The sequence below is a fragment of the Chiloscyllium plagiosum genome, unplaced genomic scaffold (assembly GCF_037043375.1).
Source record: "Chiloscyllium plagiosum isolate Xiang-an unplaced genomic scaffold, Cpla_swu_hap1 HiC_scaffold_4, whole genome shotgun sequence".
NCBI lineage: Eukaryota > Metazoa > Chordata > Chondrichthyes > Orectolobiformes > Hemiscylliidae > Chiloscyllium > Chiloscyllium plagiosum.
Window position 1 is genome coordinate 2,568,046 of NW_028270142.1, and position 17,151 is coordinate 2,585,196.

General features: G+C 45.8%; 1 long non-coding RNA gene across 1 annotated transcript in view; it reads right to left on the reverse strand.

Annotated features, from left to right (window-relative positions):
* LOC148150067 (uncharacterized) overlaps positions 1-16,890 on the reverse strand; it is a 445,656-nt gene extending 428,766 nt beyond the window's left edge. Inside the window, exon 1 of the long non-coding RNA XR_015756810.1 lies at positions 16,775-16,890. This is a non-coding gene — a long non-coding RNA (uncharacterized LOC148150067). The remainder of the gene's footprint in view (positions 1-16,774) is intronic.
* Between the last annotated feature and the right edge of the window lie 261 nt (positions 16,891-17,151).

Consider the following 17,151-nt stretch of genomic DNA (forward strand, 5'->3'; position numbering starts at 1 on the left):
TCATTTAGACATTAATCTTGAACCAATCTCACCAGCCCAACTTGGAAATATCTCGTCGTTCCTTCAGTGTCTCTGCTTCAAAATCCTGGAATTCCCTCCCTAAGGGCATTGTGTGTCAACCCACAACCCACAACCCACAACACACAGACTGCAGTGGTTCAAGAAGGCAGCTCACCCCCACCTTCTCAAGGGGCAACTAGGGATGGGCAATAAATGCTGAGCCCAGCCAGGGATACCCACATCCCACAGAATGAATTTTTTAAAAATAATGTTCTGCAACTTTTTCCTTTCTAAAGATTGAGCTGGTGTTGATTTTGCCAATATGAGTTGGACCAGGGTGGGGCAGATGATTGAGAGCTAGGAAATGGAGATTGTGCTGGCCAAATGCCGCTCCCCAGTGTGTGTTTCACACCATCCTCCAATCTCACTTTGTAATGGACTTCCAAAGGAATAGACACGTGGAGCCCGGGGACTGGGTTTCGCTGGAAGCAGGGTAGACAAGGGGGTTCTGATGAAAGTTTCAAAGGTGAAGCAGGAAGGGAGGAACCAGGAAAAAACACCTCCAATTCCCTGCATCACTGTGCTCAGTAACAGCCCTCAGAGGAGCAGGTATTACATTGAGTTGTGTGGCACAGGGAGCCGTCTGTGTATCCGACATGTCGGAGTACAGCTGATACAAGCACAGTGAAGAATCACGAGGGCTGTCTATTGGTCAATGTACAGTGAAAATTGGGGATAACATTTAGCTGCGTAGCCAGAAGCACAGCGTTGCCTTGTTATTACTGAGAGCCTTGCATTTATAAGCATTGAGTGGTAAGCCTTCTCAGATGGTCTTGGTATTCCTGAGGCAGCAGAGTAGACAGAGGAAGATCTCATGAACAAATGACCACCAGGTGAGGAAACTGAGATGGGAGCAGGTAGCACTGACACTGGACAGAGAATGTGATTCAGCAGATGCAGCCTCAATAACGATAGAGGCACTAACCAAGGCAGGCTCGATTCTTTACCCTAACCCCTTGACAGGTTTGCTTAATTGAGTGAGAGGACAATGGTTGAGAGTAGCAGGAAGGCTCATGTGCTATCTTACCTCCCTGATGCCCCTCTTATTAACCCAGCAGTGGACTGTTGGCTGGTCTTGCTCTGAGCAGGAAGGACCACATGAGGTTGATTGCCATCTTTCAGACAGAGACATTCAAAGACAAACTGCACCAGATCAATGTGTTTGGTACCAGGAAGCCTGAGGCCTACTCTACGCCTTGCTGCTGACCCCTGTATTGCTGACAGCCCCAGACTGCAACTCCCATGCCATGAAACCCTTCCACTCACGTGTGGACTAGTTTGATCCACAATGATGGGCCTCTGGTTGTGTGCTGCACTAACAGCTTCCTCAGGAACTCTACTGTTCAGTTGTCATCAGGCAGGTGGAAGTTCTCCTCAAAAAGCCTTGCTCTGATGTGAAGACCCACCCATGGCCTGTCAGTGTCTGAGTGGAACATGTAGCTGTGGGCTTTCCAAACACAGTGAAGAATCACGAGGGCTGGCTGTTGGTCAATATACAGTGAATATAGAGGACCCAGGGCGTTGGCTCGATCTCCATGTTGTGTAGATTCCAGTCACATGGTTTATCACTCAGAAGCCAGCTAATTACCATAGAGGTCCACTTTCCCAGGCAGTTACTTGAGGGGGGTATGTAGTTGTATTGAAGGTAGTTCAGAGGAGGCTCACTAGATGATTCCAGAGGTGAGGGGGTTTTCTATGAAGAGAGTTTGAGCAGTCTCGGCTAATACCAGTTTAGAAGAATGAGCGGAGATCTAATTGAGGAGTATAAGATGCTGAAGGGGATTGACAAAGTCGACGTAGAGAGGATAGTTCCTCACATGGAGAAATCTGAACATGAGGTCATCGTTTTAGGATATGGGGCAGCAGATTTGAAACAGAGATGAGGAGAAATTACTTCCCTCAAAGGGTCATAAAGCTGAGGAATTCACTCCCCCAGAGTGTGGTGGATGCTGGGACACGGAGTAAACTTAAGGAGGAAACAGACAGATTTTTATATAGTAATGGGTTAAAGGGTTATGGGGAGCAGGCAGCAGTTGAGGTCGAGATGAGATCAGCCATGATTGCATGAAATAGCAGGGCAGGTTTGAGGGGCTGAATAGCCTCCTCCTGCTGCTAGTTCTTACATTGTTCTGATCTGTTCAGTTGCTGTGTGTGCTGCTGACCACACAGTTAAAGGCCTATCATTTTGCCACTCACTTTTCTGGACCTTCTCGGGTCACTGAACCTTTCCTGAAACTTTACTTTGATCCTCCTGCTTCTTCCTGTCCTGGTGCTCTCACTAAGGCCACCTTTGTGTCAATGAACAAAGGTCTGCTTCCTGACCTCAGAGATAATATCTCTTATCTCTCAGACACTGTCTCAGTTAACAACGTGAGAGGTACATCAAGACGGATCCTAACTCATAGACCCCTGCCCTTTCCAGTGCTGGCATTTAACCCATCAAATTTGGGAAAGATTGTGTATTTTTCAATGAGCCCATATTCCTTCTTCTAAACTCTAGAGAATACAAGCGCATATTCTTCAAAGTCTTTTTGTCGGACAATCCTGCCACCCAGTAATCAGTCTGGTGGATAATTGTCACACTCTTTCTATGGTAAGGATACCAAAACTATCCACAATTCTACAGGAGTTTTCTCACCAAGGGTCTATGCAAGATAACTTAACTCCCATATTCAAATCCTCTTGCAATAGGAACGTGCCATTTACCTTCCTGCACCTCCCACTGCATCCTGTTTACAATGGTTGGGAATTCAAATTACAGGGTTCACATGGATTTCAACTTTCATCTGATTCTTTGAGCTTCCCTGTGCCCAGCACCTGGTCTCTCACCAAACCAATTCTCAGCAACATGTTGAGACCTTCCACAGCTTAATACCCTCCGTGGATTTGTTAGGAAGCATGCCAACAGCCCTCACCACAGGGACCCCTGACCCAGTGACTGAGCATTCACTGGGCCAGCCTTGAATCATGTGACAGGAAGCTACTTCACTAACATCCTGGCTGGTGGGTGGCACATCAACAATTTCTGCTGCAGACTGTGTTTGGAAATAGCTGGTAGCTCAGAAAATTGGGATTGCTTCTTTTTTATTTGATGAAAAAGGATTTGTTGGGCTGAATTTTGCCAAAACTCAGCAAAGTGTCAGTTTTGGGAGTTTGTTGGTGAGTTTCTCTCTGTGAGTCCCAGTGAGTCACACTGTTGACCTCACTGTGTGTGCACGCCGTCTCTGCAACACCACAAATCACACGAGCTCACACACTAGCTCAGGGTGACACGGTGGCTCAGTGGTTAGCACTGCTGCCTCACAGCACCAGGGGACCCAGGTTCGATTCCAGCCTCGGGCGACTGTCTGTGTGGAGTTTACACATTCTCCTCGTGTCTGCGTGGGTTTCCTCCGGGTGCTCCGGTTTCCTCCCACAATCCAAAGCTGTGCTGGTCCGGTGGATTGGCCATGGGAAATGCAGGGTTACAGGGAGAGGGTGGGTCTGGATGGGTTGTGCTTCAGAGGGTTAGTGTGGACTTGATGGGCCAAATGGTGTGTTCCCACTCTGTCGGGATTCTATGGTAGTTTGCACATTAGCTCACACACTCGCTTGTACACGAGCTCACATCGGCCAGCAATGGGTGGACATATCCATCAGGACTGCTGTCAGCTGTGCACAGTGAGCCAGGAGTAGGCCTTTCCCAGGCTCAGTGTGCTCAGGGGAGGGGGGGTGGGGTGCCTGACAGAGGGTGTCTGATTCACTGACAGGGGGTCAGAGCTCCTGCTGGATGGAATTTGGAGGGGTGTGCTATCCTCTTTCCTCAGGACCGCCAGAGGAGGACGATTCCTGGGGAAGCTGAGATCACCAGATCCCAGAAACCGTCAGGTTTATTGTCGAGTGTGGTGCTGCTTTCTCACGTTCTCCACGGTGATGAATATATCCCACCTCCTTGTTTCACCGCTCAGTCCCTCTCTTGTATCCTGTAGGCTGCTGGGACAGCCAGGCTGTGACCCTCCATGGAGAGACCAGCCCCACATAATTACCTCCTCCACCTCAGCCTCAGCTAGTACTGGCAAGGCCACCCCCTGCACCCCTCACTAACTCCGGTGCTGCCACCTCAGGTGAGTGTGTTGGCTGCGGTGCAGTTCCCAACACCAGGTACTTGTGGCTGCAGCTAAATGAGGAAGAGTCACCCCAGACCACTTACTCTCACAGGACTGGCAGAGAGGCCCCTGTGCTGTCAGCAATTAAGAACTTTGTTCAGATACACAGGCAGATCCCGGAGTATAGAACAGGTTTGTCAGAGACTCCAAGGTTGGAGGATTATGGTATAAGTGCCGTCTGCTTCCATGTTTGTGGTTGCCATAAGGCTCTCCCTGTCCACCCTATCTAACCCTCTGATTATCTTATATGTCTCTATTAAGTCACCTCTCAACCTTCTTCTCTCCAACGCAAAACAGCCTCAAGTCCCTCAGCCTTTCTTCATAAGACCTTCCCTCCATACCAGGCACCATCCTGGTAAATCTCCTCTGAACCCTTTCCAAAGCTTCCACATCCTTCCTATAATGCGGTGATGGAAATAAGAGAATAAGGGAGATTGACATCACTTCTGCTGCCCCTTCCTCACGTGGTGACAGGGCAGCACCAGTCAGTGCTCAGCTGGTGAAAGAACCACACACTGGACACCCCCAAAGGTCTCCTCTCAGCACAGACAAGATCTGCTTGACCACAGCCTACCCCCACTCCACCAGCTCCCCCCCCTCCCCCCCCCCCCCCACCCCCAACCTCAACCTCTAACCTGCCTCGACCAGCTCCCAAACCCATGAGATCAAGACGAGGAGGTAAGGGGGAGGCAGGTCCCATGTTGCAGGCCTGGCTCCGTAGCTGCAAACACAGCCTGAGGCCGTTCCACAGCCAGCCAACTGCCCAATGGGCCAGCTCCTCTCCGGTCCTGGTACAGAGCCCAGGACTGCACCCATACAGAGTGAAAGGCAAAGGAAATATGCTACATCGGTATCACTTCATGGAAAAGAGCTTCTCACATTTGGAACTGGATGTTCACCTTGCACCATCGATAGTCTGAGTAATTGGGATTTTAACAGCAGCTGCAAGACTGCAGGTAGCCAGCCTCACCAGCCTTACTGATGCACTATGTTCCTAACCCTGTCTGAATGATAGTTGCCCTTTCCATACCAGCAGGCAACTTTCACATGAAAGCAAAATACTTTGGATACTGGAGATCTGAAACAAACACAGACAAAGAGTCAGACTGGACTTGAGACATGAGCTCTGCCTCTCTCTCTCTCTCTTACTTTCTGCACAGATGCTGCCAGATCTGCTGAGTTTCTGTGTGTTTGTGACTGAGTGAGGAAGTACCATCCATTTGTAATATTAACTGTTATAAACATCAACTGCTCTGAGAGATCAGCCCACTTGTAGCTGGGATTATACTGAATGCTGGCCTCAGTAACATTGACAGTCAATGAAAGATGACTTCACACAACTCAGTGCCATTGATGGGAGTGGCCAGAGAAGATGGTGTCTGTTGCTGTGGCTAACACTCGTGCTGTGAAGGTACTGTTCCATCTGAAGAAGCCCATTATATCTTCCAGTTTATTCACATGCACTGATTGTCTCCTGGACCTGGCCTTTAGAGACTGAGCTGTAGAGAGAGCAGCTCCTGAACCTCCTGCAGCCTCTGGGACTTCGGAAGGGGATTGCTACCTTGGTAATGAGGTGAACCTTTGTAACCCCATGTACTTCACAGCTGTAAGGAGGAGTCCTTTGTAATGTTGAATGTTGTAGTTAACATAGAACATAGAAAAGTACAGCACAGAACAGGCCCTTCGGCCCACAGTGCTGTGCCAAGGATTATTCCTAATCTGAAATAAAATAACCTAACCTACGCACCCCTCAACTCACTGCTATCCATGTAAATGTCCAGCAGTCACTTAAATGTCCCCAATGACTCTGCTTCCACCACCACAGCTGGCAACGCATTCCATGCATTCACAACTCTCTGCGTAAAGAACCTACCTCTGACGTCTCCTCTATACTTTCCTGGAATATCTTCAAACGATGACTCCTCATACCCAGTCAATCCTGCCCTGGGAAAAAGTCTCTGGCTATTGACTCTATCCATGCCTCTCATTATCTTGTATACCTCGATCAGGTCTCCTCTCTTCCTCCTTCTCTCCAGAGAGAAAAGTCTGAGCTTATTCAACCTTTCATCATAAGACAATCCCTCCAGTCCAGGCAGCATCCTGGTAAACCTTCTTTGCACCCTCTCCAAAGCCTCTGTATCTTTCCTATAATAGGGCGACCAGAACTGGACACAATATTCCAAGTGTGGTCTCACCAGGGACTTGTAGAGCTGCAGCAAAACCTCGCGGCTCTTAAACTCGATCCCCCTGTTAATGAAAGCCAAAACACCATATGCTTTCTTAACAACCCTATCCACTTTGGTGGCAACTTTGAGGGATCTATGTACTTGCACACCCAGATCCCTCTGTTCCTTCATACTGCCAAGAATCATGCCATTAATCCTATATTCAGCTTTCGAGTTTAACCTTCTAAAATGCATCACTTCGCATTTATCCAGGTTGAACTCCATCTGCCATTTCTCAGCCCAGCTCTGCATCCTGTCTATGTCGCGTTGAAGCCTGTAGTAGCCCTCTATACTATCGATGATACCTCCAACCTCTGTGTCACCTGCAACTTTACTAACCCACCCCTCAACCTCCTCATCCAACTACAAAGAGCAGAGGTCTAAGAACAGAGCCCTGCAGGACCCCACTCAACACTGACCTCCAGGCAGAATACTTTCCTGTATCGCCATGCTCCTGTATCGCCATGCTCCTGTATCACCGTGCTCCTGTATCACCGTACTCCCCATCATAGTGCTTCTGTATAACCGTGTTGCTGTATCTCTGTGTGTCTGTATCACTGTGCTCCTGTATCACTGTGCGCCTGTATCACCATGCACCTGTATCACCGTGCACCTCTATCACCGTGCACCTCTATCACCGTGCCCCTGTATCACCATGATCCTGTATCACCGTGCCCCTGTATCACCGTGCCCCTGTATCACCGTGCCCCTGTATCACCGTGCCCCTGTATCACCGTGATCCTGAATCACCATGCACATGTATCACCATGTACTTGTATCACCGTGTACCTATATCACTGTTTTCCTGTATCACCGTGCTCCTGTATTACTGTGTTCCTGTATCACCGTGCGCCTGTATCACTGCGTGCCTGTATCACCATGCGCTGTATCACTATGTTCCTGTATCACCATGCTCCTGTATCACTGTGCTCCTGTATCACCATGCGCCTGTATCACTGTGTTCCTGTATCACCATGTTCCTGTATCACTGTGCTCCTGTATCACCATGTTCCTGTATCACTGTGTTCCTGTATCACCATGTTCCTGTATCACTGTGCTCCTGTATCACCATGTTCCTGTATCACTGTGTTCCTGTATCACCATGCTCCTGTATCACTGCGTACCAGTATCACCATGCACTGTATCACTGCATACCAGTATCACCATGCGCTGTATCACTATGTTCCTGTATCACCATGCTCCTGTATCACTGTGCTCCTGTATCACCATGTTCCTGTATCACTGTGTTCCTGTATCACCATGTTCCTGTATCACCGTGTTCCTGTATCACCATGTGCCTGTATCACAGTGTTCCTGTATGACGGTGTTCCTATATCACCGTGCCCCTGTATCACCTTGCTCCTGTATCACTGTGTGCCTGTATCACTGTGCTACTGTATCCGGGCGTATCACTGTGCACCTGTATCACAGCATTCCTGTATCATGTGCGCCTGTATCACTGTGTTCCTGTATCACCGTGCGGCTGTATCACTGTGTTGCTGTATCACCATGCACCTGTATCACTGTGTTCCTGTATCACCGTGCGCCTGTATCACCGTGTTCCTCTATCACCATGCGTCTGTATCACTGTGTTCCTATATCACTGTGTGCCTGTATCACCATGCACCTGTATCACTGTGTTCCTGTATCACCGTGCGCCTGTATCACCGTGTTCCTCTATCACCATGCGCCTGTATCACTGTGTTCCTATATCACTGTGTGCCTGTATCACCATGCTCCTGTATCTGGGCGTATTACCGTACGCCTGTATCACTGCGTTCCTGTATCACCGTGCTCCTGTATCACCGTGTTCCTGTATCACCGTGCGCCTGTATCACTGTGTTCCTGTATCACCATGCACCTGTATCACTGTGTTCCTGTATCACTGTGTTCCTGTATCACTGTGCTCCTGTATAGCCGTGTTCCTGTATCACCGTGCGCCTGTATCACCGTGTTCTTGTATCATGGTGTTCCTGTATCATCGTGCCCCTGTAAAACCGTGCACCTGTATCACCTTGCTCCTGTATTACCGTGTGCCTGTATCACCGTGCTCCTGTATCCAGGTGTATCACTGTGCGCCTGTATCTCTGTGTTCCTGTATCACCATGCGTCTGTATCACCATGTTCCTGTATTACCATGTCCCAGTATCACCGTGCTCTTGTAAATCCGTGCGCCTGTATCTCTGTGCTGTCTTCTATCACTGTGTGCCTGTATCACCATGCTCCTGTAGCACTGTGCTCTTTATCACTGTGCTCCTTTATCACTGTGCACCTGTATCACCGTGCCCCTGTAACACCATGCTGTTGTATCACCATGCCTCTGTATCACCATGTGCCAGTATCACCATGTTCCTGTTTCACTGTGCACCTGTATCACCGTGTGCCTGTATCACCATGCGTCTGTATCACTGTCCTCCTGTATCACCGTGCACCTGTATCACCATTCTCTTGTGTCACCATGCTCCTTTCACACTGTGTGCCAGTATGACCATGCACCTATATTGCCATACTCCTGTAAGACTGTGCACCTGTATGGCAAAGCACCTGTATCACTCTGCTCCTGTACCACCATCCTTTTGTATCACAGTGCGCCTGTACCACTGTTTTACCTGTATCACCATGCACCTGTATCACCAAGTTCCTGTATCGCCTTGCGCCTATATCACCAGGTTCCTGTATCACCATGCACCTGTATCACTGCGCACCTGTATCACTGCGCACCTGTATCACCATGCACCTATCTCACCATGCACCTGTATCACCATGCACCTATATCACCATGCACCTGTATCACCATGCACCTGTATCACCATGCACCTGTATCACCATGCACCTATATCACCATGCACCTGTATCACCATGCACCTGTATCACCATGCACCTGTATCACCATGCACCTGTATCACTGCACACCTGTATCACCGTGCACCTGTATCACCATGCACCTTAAGCACTGAGTGCCTGTATCTCCATGTGCCTGCATCACGGAGTGCGTGTAGCACCGTGCACCAGTATCATTGTGTATCTGTATCACAAGTGCCCATAACACCATACACTTTTATCACCGAGTGCCTGTATCACCGTTCTCCTGTATCACTGGGCACCTGTAGCACAGTGCTCCTGTTACACCGTGCTCTTGTCTCACCGTGGTCCTGAATCACTGTGCACCTGTATCACCATCCGCCAGTATCACCATAAATCTGCATCACCATGCCCCCTTAAATTGTGTGCCTGTATCATCTTGCACCTGTATCACTGTGTCCCTGTATTGCTGAGTGTCTGTATCACTATCCTCCTGTATCACCGTGCTCTTGTATCCCATGCTCCTGTTTCACTGTGTGCCTAAATAACTGTGCACCTGTATTGTCGTACTCATGTATCACTGTGCACCTGTATCACAGTGCATCTGTATCATCATGTGTCTGTATCACTGTGCTCCTATATTACCATGCACCTGTGTCATCGTGTGCCTGTATCGCAGAGTGTCTGTATGACTGCATGTCTGTATCGCTATGCACCTGTATCATCATGCACCTGTATCACCAAGTGCCTGTATTACTGTGCACCTGTATCACCGCGCACATGTATCACTGCAGCCTGTATCACCATGCATTTGTATCCCGTGCTCCTGTTTCACTGTGTGTCTGTATGACCATGCACCTGTATTGCTGTACTCCTGTATGACTGTGCACCTGTATCACAGTGCACCTGTATCATCATGTGCCTGTATCACTGTGCTCCTATATTACCATGCTCTTGTATCACTGTGCACCTGTATGATCGTGCACCTGTATCACCGTGTTCCTGTATCACAGAGTGCCTGTATGACTGCACACCTGTATCACCGTGCTCCTGTATCACATTGTGAGTACTCATGCTACAATGTTGGAGCTTCTACCAGGGAACGAGAGGCTCCAGGTTCATATCCTACTCCAGGACTCAATGACTATAGAAAGTGCATACATATTATAATTAAACAGCTTGATTATCAACCTTTGGTTCCTCTTCCTGCACCTCTGAATGTGAGAGTGTCCGGGTCAGCCGTGCTTAACTCAGAGCAGCACTCCTTTCGCTGTGTAGCCTCTGGCAACAGGCTCATGCCTCATCCTGTGGAACTGACTGAAGAATACGTTTAGTTTGCCTCATACACCACTTGACCTGAGAAGGTCTGCCATATACTAACCAGTGTAGCTGTTAGAATTATATCAATGATGTGGTTATAGAATCTGAATTATTTGTGCCTGTTTCATACAGGCTACTATTTAGAGGCTATAGAAATGAAGGGATCTGAATCACTGATTCTCTGTAATCCTTATTCATGGTCTTCCTTGATCAGTTGATGTAAACAACCCTTTGATTTGCAGTGGTCCAATCTTTCTTTCCAACAAAATCAAAGACTCCATTTTCCAAATTGCATTTTATGTCCAAAATTAACAAAACTGAGTTACAGGATACACCAAACTCAAACTTGTAACTGGGAAGAAAAAAATACAATTTAGAGAGCCATGCCTTGCTGATGTAAATTTGATATCAATTTCTAAGACTTCTATTAGCTAAATCCATCTGTTGTTATATCCCTGTAATGAATGATTCTATAATTGAATAGTATTGTCTGAACTTACCTACACCATCCTAAAATTGTTCAAATCTTCATGTGTTCTAAGTTGGTTTAAGTCTCTTGGAGTGATGTCAAAGAAGTAGCCTACGTTATTTAGAATTATTGTCCTGTTTGTTGGGTATATCTACTTAGTCTTTACTGTTTGAGCTTGTTTTATTCACTTTGTATCATGACAATTCTTCCAGTGTTTCATGTTAAACCTGGAGTCCAGCTGATTATTTTCCAACCCTTGGTTTTTCCATTCATTATATTCTTTAAATTATTATGGTCTATCGAGCCAGCTCCTCGCCATTCTCACAACCAAGATCATACTCAGGAAATTGGTCATCATTGTCCAATCATTTCCATGAGAGAAAACAGACCCTCAGTTGTGAATGTTTTGCTGATAATACTTATCAAAGCGTTTGATTGTGAATCATTAATTAGACTTACCTTATAGTGAAAAATGCTCTAAATCTATTTTTATGCAAGCTGTAAATGGAAATTAAGAAATTTATCTAAAGTTTTTGTCTCGATATATTTGATATAGACACGTGGTGGCGCTGTCATGCTACATGGCTAGGTTTCCTGTGACTATCTTAACTAAATATGAAAGAATGAACCTATACTCAACTCAAAATAATATCAGAAATTTGAAGGGCTGTTGTTGCATAGTTTCTCACGTCTCTGACTCATTCACCTGTGGTTGGTGGAACACAGAGACATCCTGAAGCAACAGACATTTATACAAATTCACACGTTCAAAATAAAGCAAAGAAATGCACAGAAGGTATTACATTGGCTGGGATTGTTCACTTGCTTTCCTGCTCTTCACCTCAATTGTTTTAGCAACAAGCAGCCCGTATTTTAAATTGAAAACTTCCAGTTAAATGTGTCAATAATATTGCTGTTTTGTTCAGGTCTCTAAAAAGGGTGAAAGTGTTTATTTCCCTAAATGGATGCAACAGTTAATGTATGTAATTATCTATTAGTCATGGTGTTATCAATTAAATCCATAGACCATTTATAGAATGTTCTTCTGTTTCCCTTCTGTACTCAAAATTACAAATCACTTCAAATGCTGTGTTCCAGAAACTCAATTAATTTCCTTCCAGTCTTTATTAATACTCATAATGAAGAAATGTGGTTTCTATTACATATGTTTGGCAGAGCAGAAATTTCATGGCTTCTATCCAACAAGCTTGACTTTGAGGTTTATAAATGTAGAGAGAAATAGAGTAGAGTTAATTAATTCAAATTCAATTGATCCATACACTGATTTAATTTGCTGTGTAAATGAGATTTAAGACTCCAGGCTAATTTTAGAATGACTTCATAATGATGTTTGACATACATCTCACTTAATTACTACCATTTAGCATTTGTTTCAGAAGGAGCTTCCTCACAGCTCGAACTTTAATCAATGGCTGCACTGCTCCAAACTAATCATTCTGGGCTAATTTGCCACAAGTAAAAATGACTTCTCAAGCAAGAATTCTATGCAAAGCCAATAGTTTGTTTCACAAAAAGAAAATAATATTTTCAATCATTGTTTTGCCTTCTATATTTTGTATTTTCCTGGAGTTATCCACTGTCTGTGGACAATGTGAATGAGCAATAAATGCTGGCCCAGTCAGAGACGCTCATATCCTACCAATGAGTCATTAAAACATTCTATGGATATGACTATTAAATATTGGGTACATCTTAATTATTCCCAAGAGTACACAGATTAGTCTCTCAGGAGTAAAATACCAGCATTGTAGGTCTATGCAATCTCATTGATTATATTTATATAATACAAGTCAATGTCAGCATTTCAGGCATGGCATGTCTTCAAAGAATCAAGAAACATAAGAATATTTAACATACTCTCGGCATAACCAAAGAGAAAGGAATTTAAATTAAAATACATGTTGTTGTTCCTGCTGCACCGGACCCTGGTGTTCAGTTCATAATATTATAGTGAAACTTTTCATAACTACATTAAACACTACAAAAGTTAATATAAGCATGTAAAATGTTGGAAAAGTCATAAGAATCTATATAAATGTTGAAAATTTAGCCAAAGCTTGCACCTAAATATAGCAGCAATGACACTAGAACTGATTTGTCAAAATGTAATGAGAAAATAGTCTGTCTGCAAGAGCTGGATTTCAAGTAGATGTTCAGACTTTGTGCAGATTTGTTAAAGTGGTCCAACTTGCCTTACAATGATAATGTGATTCGGGTATATTGATGTGATTAAGCAAGTTACCAAATTTCAGCTTAAAGTTCCCAGTTTACTGAAGGCAAGTTTATTAATTAAGTTAATCAGAAAATGACAGTTGTCAGTAAAATATCTACTTGTTTTCCCAGTAACACTTTGACAAGGGACAGAATCAGACCTGGTTCGAAATGTCAGGGGTGAGGATGAGATGAATGGCAGAATCAGGAGAGATGTTTAGCGTAGTCTCTCTCAATGTTGAGGTCATCGCGCAGCACCTTGTACCCTCCCTCAGACGGACTGGTGAGCTTCTCACTGGGCAGCAGTGAGGTTCTATTGATGCTGATCATTACCCTTCCTGCTGCTTTCAAAAGCAGCCAACAAGTTCCCCTCCTCCCTCCACAACCTCTTGCAAGGATGCCTACCTTGAAGAAGCTCTCCTCCTCTTTCCAGAAGAATCTCAGTGAGTCTCTCTCTCACTGCAACCCCCAGGTCATCTCCTTTGCCTTGACTCTTTGCTACCTTCTCCCCAGCCCCACCACCCCCCCTCCCCCCCCACACACACCTCCAATTTATCTCTCCACCCTGGAGGCTCCCTGCCTCTATTCCTGATGAAGGGCTTTTGACCAAAACATTGATTTCCCTGCTCCTCGGATGCTGCCTGAACTGCTGTGCTTTTCCAGCACCAGTCTGATCTAAACCCCTCCCACCCTATTCATTCTCTCCTCCACCCTCTTTCATTGGGCAGAAGATATAAAAATTTGAAGTTATGCACATGCTGAATGAACTTCCTGAGGAAGTGGTGGATGTGGGCACAATGTTTAAAAGACACTTAGATGAGCACATGAACAGGAAAGGTTTGGGGGGATAAACGCCCAGGAGCAGGCAGCTGGGACTGGTTTAATGTGGGATTATTTTCAGTATGGACGAGTTAGACCAAAGAGTCTGTTTCTGTACTGCATGATTCTATGACTATGACTCCATAACAGATTTAAAAACAGCTTCTTCCCCGCTGTTGTCAGACTTATGAACAGACCTCTCATGTATTGGAATTGATCTTTCTCCGCACCTTCTCTGTGGCTCTAACACTATATTCCACATTCTGTTCTATTAGCTGTAAGGAATGATTTGTCTGGTTAGTGCACAAAACAATGCTCTTTCACTGCATCTTTGGACATGTGACAAAAATAAATCAAATCTAAAGTATGAGAAAGTGAGGCCTGCAGATGCTGGAGATCGGAGTCAGAGAGTGCTGGAAAAGCACAGCCGGTCAGGCTGCATCCAAGGAACAGGAGAGTCGATGTTTTGGGCAAAAGTTCTTCATGATGATTCCTGATGCTTGAAACGTCAATTCTCCTACTACTCAGATGCTGCCTGACAAACTGTGCTTTTCCAGCATCACACTCTTCAAATCTTATCTATGTCCTGTGTGTTAAAAGCAGGACAAGTCCAACGTGGCCAAACGACCATCCTATCCACACCCACTTAATCATCAGCAAGTGATGGAAGGAATTGGTGACGGTGCTATCAAGCAGAACTTGCAAAGGTATAACCTGCTCCCTGTCTGGTTGGGTTCTGCCAGGACATTCAGCCCCTGACCTCATTATCGCATTTTGGAAAATCAGATCACAACACTGTTCTTCTCCTCCCGGCTTACAGGGAGAAATGGAAGCATGAGGGCCCAGTGCAGAAACTAGTGCAGACATGGTCTGAGGTAACAGAGGGACCTCTCGGGGACTGCTTAGAGTTGGTCGACTGGTCCATATTCAAAACTCAGTGGCCCACCTAAATGAGCAAACAACGCCACCATTACAGATTTCATTAGTCAGCGTGTAGATGGCTGTGTGCTGAAGAGGTTGATCTGAATGTTCCCCAATCAGAATCCATGGTTAAACCAGGAGATCCACTCCTGAAATCCAAGTCTGAGATGTACAAGACAGGTGACCCTGACCTATTCGGGAGATACAGGATAGGTATCTTTGTAAGGCTATCAGAGACACCCAGAGGCAATACCAAACTAAGCTTGTGCCAAGGCTTACACAACATAACGGGCTACAAAACGCAGCCAAACAGAATGGCTGGCATCAGTACACTCCCACCCAATCAGCTCAATGCATTCTACGCTCGCTTTGAACAGGAGTTTGGTGAAACAATGTTTCATCAGCCTTTGCTGCTCCTGTACCACAGTCACTGCCATAGACCTTCTTGAGAGTGAACTCATGGAAAGCGCTTGGCTCGGATGGAGTCCCTGGCTGTGCACTCCGATCCTGTGCAGACCAGCTGGTGGGAATATTCACATCTCGAACCTCTCCTTCCTCCGATGTGAGGATCCCCCCTGCTTCAATAAGACCACCATCATCCTGGTGTCAAACGAAAATCAGGCAGCATGCCTTAATGACTATCACCCAGTGACTCCGACCTTCTTCATTATGAAGTGCTTCAAGAGGTTGATCATGGCTCACATTAACTCCAACTCCCCAGATTACCATGATCTCTTCCGATTCACCAGCTGTCACAACAGGTCCATGACAGACACCATCTCCTTGGCCCTACTCTCATCCCTGAAACAACTGACTAACAAGGATAGCGACGTTAGGTTCCTACTTATTGACTACAGTTTCACCTTCAAAACCAAAATTCTAAACAAACTCATCTCCAAATTCCAAGACCTAGATCTCTTCGACTCTGTCCTAGGAGTTGAATCTCAGACAATGACAAGATGGAGTACAGGGAAAGCATTGTATTCCTTTGGCATTGTTAAAGACAGTGATCTCTCCCTCAACATCAGCAAAAGGAAGCAGCTGATCAATGACCTCAGGAAGTGGAGTGGAGGACACACTCCTGTCTCTATCCATGGGGCTGAGGAGGAGATGGTCGACAGCGTCAAGTTCCTGGGAGTGACAATCACCAACAATCTGTCCTGGACCACCCACATTAACGCCTCAGTCAAGGAAGCAGACCAACATCTCTACTTTATTGGGAAGCTAAGAAAATTCAGCATGTCCACAATGACTCTCAGCAATTTTGATAGATGCACCACCGAAAGTATCCAATCTGGACGTATCAGAACATAGTATGGCAACTGCTCTGCTCAAGACCATAAGAAACTCCACAGAGTTGTGAACACAGCCCAGTGCATCACCCACTGACTCCGTCTCCACCTCCTACTGTCTCAGGAAAGCAGCCAACATTATCACAGACCCCTCCCACCCCAGTTAGACTCTCTTCCACCCTCTTATGAAGATATAAAAGCTTGTATACACATACAAACAGAGTTAAGAACTGCTTCTTCCCCTCTGTTTTCAGACTTTTGAATCAACCTCTTTAATGTTAATGTTGATATCTCTCTGCACCTTCTCGGGCAGCTGTAACATTATACCCTGCGCTCTGTTCTGTTACCCTGATGCTCATATATAGTACAATCTGCCTGTAAAGCATAAAAGACCACACTTTTCACTGTATATTGGTACATGTGACAGGAATAAATCAAATCAAATTAAAATTTTTGCCTGTTGAATACTTTGTTAAGTGCCCAACTCACCAAATGTTGCAATCTTCTTTGAGGACATTACAAGTGCGGTGGACAGCGGGGAACTGGTGGATGTGATGTATCTGGATTTCCTGAAGTCATTCGACAAGGTGCCGCACAAAAGGCTGCTGCATAAGATAAACATACATGGCATTGTAGGAAATCTCTTCATATGGACAGAGGTTTGGTTAACTAACAAGAAGCAAATAGTGGTGATAAATGGGTGTTTTTCTGGTTGGTGATCAGGGATCGTGGTTTCCCACCCACTGTGCGATAGGGCCCTCACCCTTGCCCCTTGCCATCACTCACAACAGCATGATCAGGTTCCCCTCATCCTCACTTTTCAAATCATCATTCTCCACCATTTCAGACAACTCCAGCAGAAAGCC